At 34.5% G+C, this 14,717-nt stretch overlaps 1 long non-coding RNA gene across 1 annotated transcript; it reads left to right on the forward strand.

The window, feature by feature from the left end:
* The first annotated feature begins 1,510 nt into the window (after window positions 1-1,510).
* On the forward strand, window positions 1,511-14,509 carry LOC149569700 (uncharacterized). The gene is made up of 2 exons (XR_016362791.1): window positions 1,511-1,721; window positions 14,162-14,509. It is a non-coding gene; the product is annotated as an uncharacterized LOC149569700 (long non-coding RNA).
* Window positions 14,510-14,717: the final 208 nt, after the last annotated feature.

Here is a 14,717-nt window from a genome sequence, read left to right on the forward strand (position 1 = left end):
AATACTTTAAAAACACCAGATTTGTTATGTCAAACCCTCATTTTCTTTTTTCTCCAAATATTGAGCAAGCTATAATAGATTTGACTCTAATACCATTAAATATTTGAGCAATACAAATTCACAAAGCCCAAAGGATACTTGTATGTAAAAACCTGTCACAAAGAAGAAGATGTTAGGAACCTGTGTGTTCCTTCTGTTTATTAGAGTAGTGTTGTTGGACGCATATGCTTTGTAAGTCGTCCCGTGAGTATATTTTATTATCCCACATGCATAGGTAGTATTACTTTTCTAGATCGTACCCAGTATATAAGAATAGGTTGAGGCCCTTGATGGGCACGGACGAATTTATTGTATTGAGCTTGCTCAAAGGAGGTTACCCCCTCGAAGTGGCCTGCGATCAGTAGATTCATTCTGAGTTCTGCTATCACTTTGTATTCTGTTATTTCGAGCATTCTCACGATATTGCTATAAGGAGGTTCTTCACAGAAAAAGACAAGAGGAGGCAAGGGTTTTGCTTTGAAAATATGCAAATTGTATTCTTAGAAATGAAAAAAATGAGAGATAATTACAAAAGATCAATCCTTATAAAAGGAGGCTGAAACCCGAAAAAAGGTCACCTAAAAGGAAAAAACCATTTAATATTTACTAATTAATTATTAAATGTGAATGCAAAAGTGCATAAAGGTGAAATCTTAAGAATGGAGTAAAGTTAATTTAATAAATGAAATTAAATTAATGCTTTATTCTAACATAAATATGTGTTATTTTGATTTTAAAACTTAATCATAATTTATAAACATTTTAAGTACACACACACACACACACACACACACACACACACACACACACATATGTATTTGAAATATTAATAAAGATATGTCAAATTATTTAATTTGTTTAGGATCAAAGTATTAATAATAATAAAAAAAGTGTAATATGATATAAATGTGTATGCATACGTATGATGTGGAATAAGCTACAATAAGAGAGTACATACATTTAGGTGGAATAAAGCAAGGTAGAAAGACTGGAGGAATTTTTTAAAGTTAGGTTTGAAAATAAACACATTTAAGATAATAATCTAGTTTTAGAATACAAATTAATTTTTAACAAAGGTGTAATAGATTTTCTTATTATCAAAATTTCAGGGAATGCTAGAGTGTTAGTTCCGTGAGGACCAACCCTACATTCTTTAGAATAGTAGGGTTAATTTTATATGGTTGCAGGTTGAAAAATGCATACAAAGTCTGTGGGTGCTCGTAATGAAATGTGCTTGAAATACACATGTTCATATATATAGTGGTTAATGCATTTCCAAACTTAATTCTAAATGATTTCTTTCAACACACTGAAAAATGAATAACTCTCTTTAAACAACAATAAAGTCTATTTAGAATTGTGATGGAATGCACTTGAACACATATATTGATATGTACACACATGTAATGATTAACAACACAATAATATTATTCAAAATGCTAATTTACATTTTTCACTCCCCTTCTCCATGGACATACTCATTGCACACAAGGTACAATTGCTAGTATTTAAACAACAATAAAACGAAGATTTGTTGTATTAGATTTTCTCTCAAGGTATCGAGTTAGGGTTTGAGCGGCGGCCAACTTTACTCGCGAGGATTTAGGGCTTTTTAAGGGCTTCAGGATTTCTTAAAGCCTCGAATTTCAGCTATATCAAGGCCATTGCGGTTGCTTCTGCTGGTAATCAGATCTTTCTCTCAAGGCGTAGGCATTGGTAGGATTAACGAATTTGCTGGTTTGTTATGTTTTTATTTTACATGTTCTACTTATATTGGATGAAGCCTAATATTGCAAGTTCTCGTTCTGCACTTCTTATGAGAACGAGGAATCTATCGTTAGGCAAAAGTAAAAAATACCCTTTGAAAGGGTTCTGCCTTTAGCTCTGACCATTCTCTCATATACGGGATGTATCGGTGACAAGGCAGAGACAATTTTAGATGGCTTACGCTTCATTTTTTCGGATCTGAAAGAAAAAGATTGAAGTTATGGTTTTTTAAACGATTCTTTGAAGTCTTCGAAAGCTTTTGTTTTTCTGTTTGTTTACCCTACCCTCTGGAGTTTAGAATGTCCATGTTATTACGGAATCTTTTCGATGGTTTTAAATGTGTTTATCTCTTCTTTCTACGATAGTATTATTCATTTCAAGGGTTGTTTCGCAGGCCTCGTTGCATTTTTTCCGGCGAAGTTTTCTAGGTGTTGTCTCCGTAAAAATGAATTTGTTGTCTTTCTCTTTTGTAACGTACTTTTCTGCTTACTTCCTGTTTCACTTTCTTTGAAATCAGATTAGGTTTAAATTAGTTAGTTAGTAAAGTATCATTAACATGTACTTAACTGAAGACAACAAATTCCTGCAGTTCAATTGTGGGTCTTTCTGATCTTTCATCTGGATGCAGATTCAAATAAGCAACTATAAATCAAAAGTATATCTACCTTTGTATTCAGATGATGGATGAACCGAAATGTTCTGTTGTGGGTCTTTCTGATCTGTCATCTGGATGCAGATTCAAATAAGCAACTATAAATCAGAAGTATATCTACCTTTGAATTCAGATGATGGATGAACCGAGAAGTTCTGGTAAAAATAACAACTAAAAATCCAAAAAAACCTTCATATTAAAATGGTAAAGCTTAAAGGATTTACATGGATAACTGACCATTGTAAGTTTTACTGGTTCACATTTTGCAACCAGGTTTTTCCCCACTAAATCTCTATCATTTTCCTAATCCCTACGGGTCTTAACGTTTCCGTGGATGCAGAGCAGTCGTATTGACTTGTTTTAATCTCGTTAAAGTTTGTATAAAGTGTAAATTGAAGCTGGTAATGAGCCGAAGCCTTGTTGTTTGGAACTTTTGCATATCGAGGAGAGAACTTTTTAAGCCATTGAGCATTGAGATATAATCAAATACAAACCTTCAAAAAATGGATTGCAAATACCTCAGGGAATCAAAGTACAGGTTTAAGAAATCTAAGCCATTGAGCTGTGAATTTGTAGATTCGTTGGGCCAAGAGCATCAGGGTTTATATGAAACTGAAAACTGAGAATTTTATTGTGCTTGTAGCTGGATAGCGAATGGTTAGACTATTATAATCCCAATTGATGTCACAAATTAAATATTTAAATCAAACATACAAACTGCGCTTTCGATTATCATCAGCGAATAAGGATCAAGCATATATCATAATAATCTTGTATATCCAAATTACAAAATTTGGCCGTCTGTGTTCTTGTAATCTCTTTTGTAACTATGAAATTCTAATCCCATTGGATCAAAGACACCCGGTATTGAAGACTCGTTCAAGTTGATCAACTATTTTAATACCAACACTAAATACATGCACTAAACAGTAGGTAGGTATTCTGTTTTTTAATCCTTTCAACTTCGTTCAGGGTAACGCAATTTAAAACTGTTAATTCAAACTATTATGACATGGTTAGCAGACTGGCTACACTTTAATGGCTACACTGAAGTAGTTCGACTTGTACGCTTCTAAAGATACCATTTTTTTAGCAATATTTATGGACATTTGCAAAATGCAAAATGTGGATGGGTTGAATTTCGAAATGATTACTTGATTAAACATTGTTTAGCAATATCTATGGACATTTGCAAAATGCAAAATGTGGAAGGGTTGAATTTCGAAATGATTACCTGATTATCTATCGAGCTAGTTTGTTAATCCAAGGTTCATTTGACACTGTTTATGCTTAGGAACCCAAAGATTGTTGAAACCCTCGTTGAATTTTATAGTACTCTATAAAAGGATATGTTGCCGCTGAAGCCTCCTGTATGTTAGAGGAAAGACAAGTAGAACTGTAGCCACGATTGTATTCCTGATGAGCATCACTATAGATTAGTGTATTTTTTGTTTTGTTTTTTAAGATTAGTATCACGATAGATTAGTGTATTTTTTGTTTTGTTTTTTGATAAGTATCACGATAAATTGTATTACGTTACATGTCGAACAAAGAGCGAAGTCTCGCAAAGATTAGAATGCAGAGATTACCGGCTTGCAGGGACAAAGAAATAGCATAAAATTAATAGGAAGCCCTGATAGAAGAAACATTGAGAAATCTATGATTTTGAGTGCCCACGAAATGATGTCTCTATGAGGTAAAGAAATTGCAATTGCCTCTCGAGGTTCAGGTTGGGGATGTTGTTAGGTTATGGAGGCGGGTTTCATTGTTTTTATTTGACAGACAATGGACTCTAGATTTTAGCTTGGAACCCAGGCTAAAGAATCATTTGACCATAAATTTACTCACAAATTCTCATGGCAGCTTCACATTGATGAGCGTACAACTCAACTAGCAAGGAGGAACTATAGCCCAATCAAATAGAATTGGTAGAAAACTTTTGTACCACTGCAAGAAATCCTAGGAATATTGAACAGATATTATGGGAATTTGTTTCTTGTTCACAGCTGACCAAGATGATAGTTTTTAATATTTAAAGGGAAGAATGGGTTCCAAGTGGGATGGTTGTGTTGCTCTTCAAATGTTGTATTTTAGAGCAAGTACTGTAACAGTTACTGCTCTTTCAGAGCAACATACTGATTGACAATTGTTTGTGGCCCCAAATGGTTCTGTAGATGACTTTTTTCGGATATGTAAGTTGAGAAAGTGGGTAATTTTTTAGCATTGAGATGGAGTGAAACAACAATGCAGCTTTGTCCATTTGTGCCATCAATTGAATAGTACATAGTAGCAATATGACTAACCCTAATTCAAATGCATAAATAAGGAGAGCCAATTAAATAATAGCAAAATTTCGAGGAAAATCAGTTTAATGAAAAAATTACTTGCAGATCATAGGGTAAAAATGTTGGTACAGTTTTCAAAGTGGCAATTAATTACAGAATGGTGACTTCGAAAACATTAGTCTCTGTCTAGAAGCAGGCACTAACAATAATAATTCAAAGAGCATTATTGAAGGTTTCTTAAAATTTTCCAGAAGTTCTGGTGGTTCAACTTTGTGAACATGACATAGATCCAATGAGTGCAGAGTTTTTCTTCCATTCTCATGAGAGATGGGACAATGAGTTTGACTCAAAAACTACACAGTTCAATCTTTATAATAATATGACAATTTGACTTTCTCTGGCTCTTATTTATCAATTGATGAGCTTAGGTGTTTTCTAATGAATGATTTATAAGACACAACAGTGGGTGAAGGTTATGCAAATGGGGTTGTAAGCAGAGTGGGTTTAACCATGGAGGAAACTTTGTAGTTAAGCCTGCTTGAGCCGAAGTAATACTGGGATGAGCAACCTCCTTGAAAGTCTAGATGCTTCACCCATGTCAATATCACCGAGATCTGATGAGTGCCGAGTTCTCCATTCATTGTCATGAGAGATGGGTTCGTATCAACCATTACTCAATAAATGAATTTGACTCGAAAACTACAGAATTAAATTCTAATAGAAATATTACAATTTCACTTGATGTGGATTATAAAGTCTCTAGAGATTTGGGAGTCATGCAATAGTATACCATATTCTAATTATGCCTTGGTGTGTGAACAAGGGTAACTGCGGGAGTCATGACTCCTTACCCTGCACAATATCCGATTAGTGTGTTTGCTCTTCCAAGATTTCTCTACTTCGGGGTGTGCAATTAAGTGGTTAGGAAACAAAGTTGGATTTTGTTTCTTTTAAATTATAATGCTTCATTATCTAGAAACTTAGAATCACTTTGCTTTGCAGATTAAAGTTTTACTGGCATCTCTGAGTGAACTCGTGCTATTTTTGTGGTTTACTTAAACCCATTTCAACCCGCATCTTGTAGTTTTCATAGTCATAGGCTAAGCGACATTCTCAAATCAATGTTCTAGCATTCTGGATCTTTAGTCTTTTTTTAATACGAGAATCAGAGAATTTATGAATTGCTCATTGCAATTACATGTGTATTACTATAAATCATACACGAATTGCATTTGTGTTCTTCAGAATGTCAGCTCAGAACTCCTGGAATCATGTCTACTCTCAAATTTCTTATTGCCGCTTTTGATGTTCTCTTGTTGACGTTAAAGATAGAAGACTAGAGAAGACCGCTTATAACTAGAGGATGAGAGGGTAATTTGTAAAAGGCAAAAGCCAGAAAAGATACAATGCAAATCCAATCTATGTCGAATACACAGTTGTCTCTCCATGTTATATCTCAGTGTTTCCTGTTGTTTAAACTGTGGTATTTTTTCTGTTATGAAAGATGGGTCAATGAGTTTGACTCAAAAATCAAACAGTTAAATCTTGATAGCAATATCACAATTTGACTTGATGTGGAAATTATCTTCTACTTATCAGATCACTCCTTTCATTGTCTGGAGAATTACATACTCAGTACGAAGTTTAGGCATCGGGGTTTAGTTTGGATGGATTTGTCTCTTTGAATTGAGTAATTTGCAGAGTTTTTAATTCTATTGGATAGGACTCTGTTTCATATGTATGTATTTATTTGGATAGGACTCTTTCATATGTTTAAATTTTATCAGCTCTTCCAAAAATCTTGTTCTTTTCTTTTCGTGCACCAAATTCTTATTTTTGTCAACCAAAGATACGATAAAAAGGGATTTGTAAATATTGACACCTTCATGAGCATTTTGAATACCTTTTACCTTACCTAGCAATATTTTATCATTAGCAATCATTCCCTTCAACTGACTGAATCTATTTGTGAATCAACCTGATTCGTGACTTTTTCCTCAACCCTTTAAAGACTCAAAGTCAAGAGTGATAAAGATATTCATCTTTGGCAAATGTAGGCATTATCTTGTTCAAAACATTAGATGCAAGGCTTAACAAATCACTAATCTCTACACGAGATCTCAAAATCTTCTCTCTTGCCCGACCTGTGCAAGTGATGCAAGTTTCAATTTTTGGATTAGAGAAAGAGCGGTCAAATTGATAGGCCCTTTTGAGTAAGTTTACGATAATCCAATTCCACACTATCCTTCCTTAGTAACTCCTTCATTGACCCTATAGCAGTATGTTGCTTCAACTTTTATCTCAAAACTTTCCACCAAGTCTTCCGAAGCACTAGGAACATTGTCTTGGTAAAATATATACTGAAATAAATGTATCACCGTCACCTTTGACTTCATCTAAGGCAACATGAAATTGGTTCAAAATCATCCTCGTCTCTTTTACAACTTTGTCCGTCTTCCCAATCATTACCTTATTTAGTGTGTTGTAGTTCCTTCTATTCCCCTAGGGACCCTATGGTAGTTGATCTTAATCCCTGTCAAGTATCCTCCAAAGCTAAAATGTAATTGATATGCCCATGGTTGTCATAAAAAAGCATGCTAGAGCCAAAGCTCCCACTTGTGATTCTTAATATGCTTCATCCTCTCATATATGTTCTGTTTTGCCTATTTTTAATTAACCTATGACTGAAATTGGTGTTGATAAAATTCGTGTCTTATGATTAAGAAGATACTCATGGGGATGTTATTGATGCTAGCAATGATTTACATGCTACTTATGGTGGATATGAAACTATTGATATTTAAGCCGAGAGGCTTATTACTATGATACTTGGGCAGTGTCAGACGCCCTAAAATAGGAAAAATAGACAAATTTAAGATTTTTTTCGGTAAGGTTAGCATACGTTGAGTTGTTCTGATTCGTCAATAAAAAGAGCTAAATGTATGTAGGACAGAAAACTTGATGACGATATAGGTAGGTACTCACTGGAATAGAAATTTTTTACAGATAAATTATGGTGATAAGATACGATGTAGAATAATATCTTTGAAGGCTTCCAATTTTGAGTGTGTGGTTTTCTCATAAATATGAATATTGGTCTCCTAAGTGTATAAAAAGTTTTTAATATGATTGTAGAGTGTGAACAATCATTTATCTTTAATTGTGCACAGGGAAATGGAATCTGAAAATCAAAGAGGGGGGATTGGTCATTGAATGTGCCTCTAGTCCACATGGTGATAAGATTTTGAATGTAGGCTTGGAAATTTTGGGGTATGAAACATATTCTCAATCATCACACACTTTCTTCACCAACACAGGGAGTACATCTCCAAACATGGAAAAATAAGCCAAAGAGGTTTTGAGCGTTGATAAGAAGCAGATGATATTAGCAAGGAGAGGAAGCAAATGAAGGCAACAAGTAAATCCCATGACTACATAGTAAAGAGAATATCATCTGATCATTTGTAGCTGCCATTGATAAATTTGCTCACAGCTAATCAAAAATTGGTTGTAGTCGGTCGGTCATTTGAGCTCCTATACAATTCACCTGCACATAATCAATTATGAATTTCTTCTTCCCAAATTGAAGCTTAAAATTGCTTAAATGATGGATAAATCTCCAAATTGAAATGAATCTTATAAGCAAAACATATACAATAGTTAATTCAAGATTGTAATTTCAATTTTTATATTTTTTCACATATATGGAAGTAGGAGGGATGATCATGTTTGCCATATTAACTTTTAAAAATTTGAGAAAACACTTTATGATCTATTGTAATATAAACGAAGAGTGAATCCCAATGTGCACGATGATGGAGTGTATAGAATTCGGAATGTTAAAATTAATTTAGCCATTACAATGTAGGATATTATAAATTTATAGTAATTTGATTAGAATATTTCTATAATCTATAGTATTATTATTAGTTATTTTTAAATTTCAATATCAAGATTAAAGATTTTATATATACCATATCATCTTTCAATGCATATCGAGTTTTGGCTTAATTATATTAATGAATAATATGCTATTAGTTAATAATTTTTTTTAATTGATCAATCTCATAATATGGTTTTTAGTCTATTTTAGGGAAGATAAAATTATTATTCTATTTTAAGAGATGAAAACTAAAATTTGAACCATTCTATTATATAATAAATTTAAATATAAATGAATGTACAACTCAAAAGAATCAATTTTGGAGTGTAGGCATGTCTTAGAATTTTAGAATGAAGAGAAATTTAACTTTTGTTTTCTTTTTCAAATCAATTTCTCTTTACAAAATTAGTATTTTAGAGAAAAATAGGATTTCTCAATTTGTTTTTTCTAATTTCCCTTTTTGTTAACTAGAATTATACATGAATGTAGGAATTTTAATGAATGTAAATAAACAATTGACCTGAATGCTACAACAAATCATTTAATATATTCTTTTCAAGAAATTATTATTACCATACATGCCCTATGCCAATATCCTTGTTATCATTATTGAGATTACCCATCTTTAATGTTGGGGAATTGTACTTTATTTGAAGAACTTTAAACATCAAAACAATTAAGAACAAAAACCTAAAAATAAGGAAAAGTAATTGAAAAAAGTCAATAAGCCTTGAAAATGAGAAAGTTGATCTAGTTGCAGTTTAAAATAGAATACATGAATCACAACATAAATAAATATAGAAGAATTTCTATAAAAAATCATAAATGGATTAATAAATAATTCACAAATCAAAATAAATATCATAGTTCTTTTCTTTTAGGAAATGATAGTTAGAAGATAAACCTATCTCTATTTAATCCTACCTCGGAAATGATAGTTAGAAGATAAACTTATTTGTATTTAATCCTACCCATTACCTTTAACCTCTATTAATGTGTATCCTATTTTGTTGTTCATATGTTGTAGCACATTTTGAGAACCATAATGGGCAACCATGCAACCACGAAGATTCTAAATATCTAGATGGGATCCATATTTGACCTACATTAAATTTTGAGAGATATCCCAAAATGTAAAGTAATCCATAAATAAAATGTAATAATTCTAATAGTATAAAATAATATAAATGGAATGTTCTATCAAATATTTAAGTGGAGCTATAAAACTTAATTATAACAAAAAACACAATTATAACTATTCAAAACATCAAAGTATACAAGACTATCAACATAACCCTTGCACCCTTCAATGGTGTGCATGTGCCAGTGATATTGATTTACCTAATATGCTTTCACACCATTTGATAATTACTCCTAGTACTGAACATAGTGACACACAATAGGGTCCTTGTTTGAAACTAGCTATTGTTCCTACTATGTTGGACATTGCACTTCTTGTGAGTTTTCCACCTTCCCTACATGCTACAAACCAAGACAGGGGAGGGGGCAAACGATCTTGCCTAGCTCTTCTTATGCAGTGGTCTTTATGCATTTGCCTAATCTAATGTGCTTCACCCACAATATGTTGCTTGTTATATGTTTTTGATTAAGTACAATAGGTTTTGAAGGGTGCTTGAAACCCTTTGCACATCAAGATATTTTCATTGGAGCCAGACCAAAGGTGAAACAGGTCACCAACCAAAATAAGGTGACCGGGGTGGCCTCACAGATAACACAGCACATTACTGTCACCAAATAATACACAATAAAACCATTTAGGACCCTTTACTCCCAAAGGAGTGAGATTTAAGAAGTCGATCAGAGGACTGTTAGGGACATTTGTATTTTTTCCCTTAAAACCTTTATCTAACCTTCCTCCACCAGAGAAGCCTCCTTTTCCCAAACCAAAGCATCTATGTTGGACCCGACCAAAGAAAAATGCAAGACTCACCAGGAAAATTGTCCACAGGAACTCGATTCGCAAAGGGAGGGGAAATTGAGGCAACCACATCCAACAATGGAGCCAGGACAGACGGGGCAGGGCCATCGACACCTACAACACCCACATACGCGGGAGAATCCATAGGAGCAAAGTCTTTAAGGACAAAGTAATGTTGAACCAAAGCCCCAAACCACCAAGAAGGTCTTTTCTTTGGTTTCCTCAATTCCATAGGACAACTTACAACAATATGTCCAATCTTAGAGCAGACCCTACAATGGAAAGAAATTCTTTCATAGTCAAGCATTTGAATCCAATAACCATTAGGGACCTCAAGTTTAATCTTCTTAGGGAGGCCCTTCAAAGTATCAACCACCACAAGGATGTGAGCGTAAGTAGCATGCATAATATCAGAAGATTTAGAATCCACCATTTAAAAGTCACCAATGACATCACCCACAACTTCAAGAACCGAATCCAGCTACAGGTGAAGGGGAAGATTCAGGAACCTGACCCAGAGAGGCATATGAGAAAATGATTCAGAAGCAGGGTCAAAACCCTCGTGCTAGGGTTTGGCCAACAAAGGGTAATGATTCTCCCAGCTGAAGTGACTACACAAAATAGTCCTCCTGTCATCAACAACATCAAATTTTATTATGAAAAACCCTTAGCCACAGGGTAAATCCAGACAAATTTAGAAATCAATGGGTCCTAATGCTTAGATATCCAAGCATGAAGAGCCTAAAGGGAAGGCCATAAGCCATGAAATCTGAAAATAGCAACCCTCTCAGAGAAGTCCATAATCGTATGAGCAATTTCATCAGCAATATCATCCTCCAACTCCAATCGGATAGGCTTGCAAATGGAGACAAGAGTCACAACTGAGGAAATCATTGGACGATCCATAGACGAAACCCCCAAACCATGGACATTGGTTTCAAATGCAGCCACATCCGCAAAAGAGGAAACATTGCCGCTAGTAGCAGTGGCAGACAACCACACCCTTGATTGACCGCTAGAAGAAATAGGCCGAGCGGACGTGGCCCCAACAGCGATTCTTGGCCCTGGTGATGGAGGGAGCAGCAAGCAGGAACGAGAAATTTTAAAAACTTTGGGGGAAAAGTCCAATCTCATTCCCTGGCTCAGTGAAGTAGGTACTTGGCATGAAAGTCTGTAAGGGAATTGACCTACAACCATTCTCCACTACGAAGGGGAGTCGAACCTGTGACCTCAAGGAAGTAAACCTCAAGGAATAGACCAACTCACCTACAAGTATGTTTAGATTGCTTCAAACAATCTTTGTTGCTCTGTTTGTGTAAGGTGATAAATGGATCGAACATGTTGTAATCATTCTTCTATTTGTACCTCTCTTCTTCTATATATCATTATATGTTATGATGTGCTGTACATGTGCCTGTTTGTAAGTGTGCCCTTGTGTAGTCTATTTGGATACTCATGACATGGTAGAACAACTTCTTTTTGGTCATTGTGAGGTTGGCCCAAAAAGACTCTTCTTTGTAACTCTTATGTGCTTTTCCTCCATTTTGTTCTAGTTCTACTTTCTTTGGCGAATGATGACATTTCATATTCGATAAAATATTATACATATTATCGCATGATCACACTGACCCTAGAGTTAGTAGATCCCTCTTGTGCTTTTTTTTTCATGTGTTTATTTCCCTTGAAATGTTCTCTCCTGGGAGCATTTTGTAGTGTAAATGTCTCTAATGGATGACTCTACATTTCTGTTAAAGCCATTGCTTCCATTGAGGTGCTTGAAATCACTTTGACATTTTGGTGTACAATACACTTACATTGTGTGCATGCATGCATGTGCTTGTGTCCCCCCCCACACACACAATGGTGATCTTTCTTCACAAACACCTTTGATCCCTCTTTCTACTACCATACAATCTAGGAGGCCTGATTTTTCGATCCATCTTTGGACTACCAAACAAACAGAGACACATAATCCTTGCATTTTTTATGCTTCCTTGGATTACCAAACAATTTTGGAAGCTTGATCTTGGCACTTGTACAATTCTTGATCATTTGAGGATATACGCATCCTTGTCACCGAGTCATTTTGCAAACTCCCCCTTTTGGACAACATAGTTCTTTAGGGTTGAATCTTTGACAGATTGAATAATATGCTACACACTTGCTACACTGTTCAATTCCACGATGGGTTGACTAAAATGCCACACACTTGTTAGACCGTTCAATGACATCTCATTTTTCGCAACATGGCTTTTTGGTGTGGTTCACAATAAGGAACATAAACCTTATTGGGCAAGTTGATCTGTGTGTATGTGTGCGCGCGCGCGCGTGCTTGTGTTTGTTAGTGAAAACTCTCTTATTATGATTTTGGAATTGGTAAAGACTCAAGGGTGTTGGGGGCTTGGTTCTTTGTTTCCTTGGTCACGATAAGGTTATCTCTTGCTTTTGATTTATTTTACTATGAGCATGAATTAAGATCATACTCATGCTAAAGCGTGGGCTAAATGTATTGTCTTAAATTGGAAGCGTTGATTATGGACAATCTTTTGCTCAATTATGGATATCATTAACAATCTTATAACTTGCGTATGAAAGTAAACTGATTAAGCTCAACACTAAACACAACCATAAAGTAATGCAACACATAACACCATATTTTGTTAACTGAGGAAACTCTGGTGGGGATGGTGCCCATAAAATGATCCACTAATCAAAAGTATCTGGTGAAAGATATTGACCCTCTTAGGAGTCTATTACATCCGTATAGTGTCTCGGTCTTTGTTAGAAGACTAGGCCTTGTTAGAAGCCCCAATCCTATTAGGAGTTGTTATTACAAATTATAGAAAGTATGCAAGATGAGCCCACTACAGAAACATGCAATATACAATAATGTTCTTCAATACAGGAGATAAATACAAAACCTCTTATTGCTGCTGATCTCTTCAATCTTTGATTTTGTCTTTTGTTGCTCTTCACAAAACTTGATCATATAGTCGTACTGCTTTGATCTCACATCAGAATTCACATCTCAAACAATCATATACTTATCACAAAAATCACACAAAACTTCCCATTCAAAACTTTTCCTTTATACTCTGTTATTACATAACAAATTGTTTTGTCGGCCTTCATATTTTTATACATTTACCAAAATACAAAATTAACTCTTGTTGACTTAGGGTTAACATCTAGGATGTCATCCCTAATTACTTAAGTAATTATTATGGTAAACAAAATAATTCCTTCACTTAAAATATCCATTTCCATATGTTCTTCCTGTTCTATTTGCTTAGCTGTAATACTAACCCTAATATGTGCCTTAGGGAAAGTTAGGAAGTAAAGTAGGGTGTAGGTGATGTTTGATACACACTAGTTAGTTTTAAATCAAGTCGATACATTGTTAATTTATATTTACATGTTTCTAGTTCATACCTCCTTATTGTTTAAAGGATAATATTTTGATCAATTATTGTTTACATTCTTGTTGATAAAATTATTTTAAAGAACTATTACATTTATTTGATTTGAATTTGAGCTAACCCTACTAACCCATTGTGTGTGTGTGTGTGTGTTTACTATGCTTGGTGTATCTTCAGGATGAGGGGAGTCAGTCATAATCACTTCTTCGGGAGATCTACATGATGTCACACTCTTCCTTCCTTGCCTGTCACTATTTGTATACATATATGCATATGTATTGTATCTTATCGGTTGGTGATGCAAGTGTGTGTAGGTACCATACATCGACTCCACCTGAATACAAAAGTTTGAGTGTGCCTAAAAATTTTTCAAACCAGTTGTTGTTAAAAGGGAGATGGAACCATGATCCACATAGGAACCCCAAGCCTAGAGTTCCTGATTAGGGAGTTGACTACCATTTGGGGATTTTTTGGGATTCTTTACTCTAATTTTGTATTGTGATAATTGATTGTTACATTTATTTTTGTTGCATGTGTGGTATTAATTTAGATACACTTTGAGTCTTAGTTTAATTTGTTACTCCACACACACACACACACACACACACACACACACACACACACACACACACACACACACACACCTATCCTTATGAATGGATGAAGTAAAATAAATAGATGAAAACAATAATAAGATTTGAAAGGAGATAAAAGAAAATAAAAGAGGAATACA

Source organism: Cupressus sempervirens, chromosome 3, assembly GCF_028749045.1.
Source record: "Cupressus sempervirens isolate cs-2001-9-10 chromosome 3, ASM2874904v1, whole genome shotgun sequence".
In the NCBI taxonomy this organism is placed as follows: domain Eukaryota; kingdom Viridiplantae; phylum Streptophyta; class Pinopsida; order Cupressales; family Cupressaceae; genus Cupressus; species Cupressus sempervirens.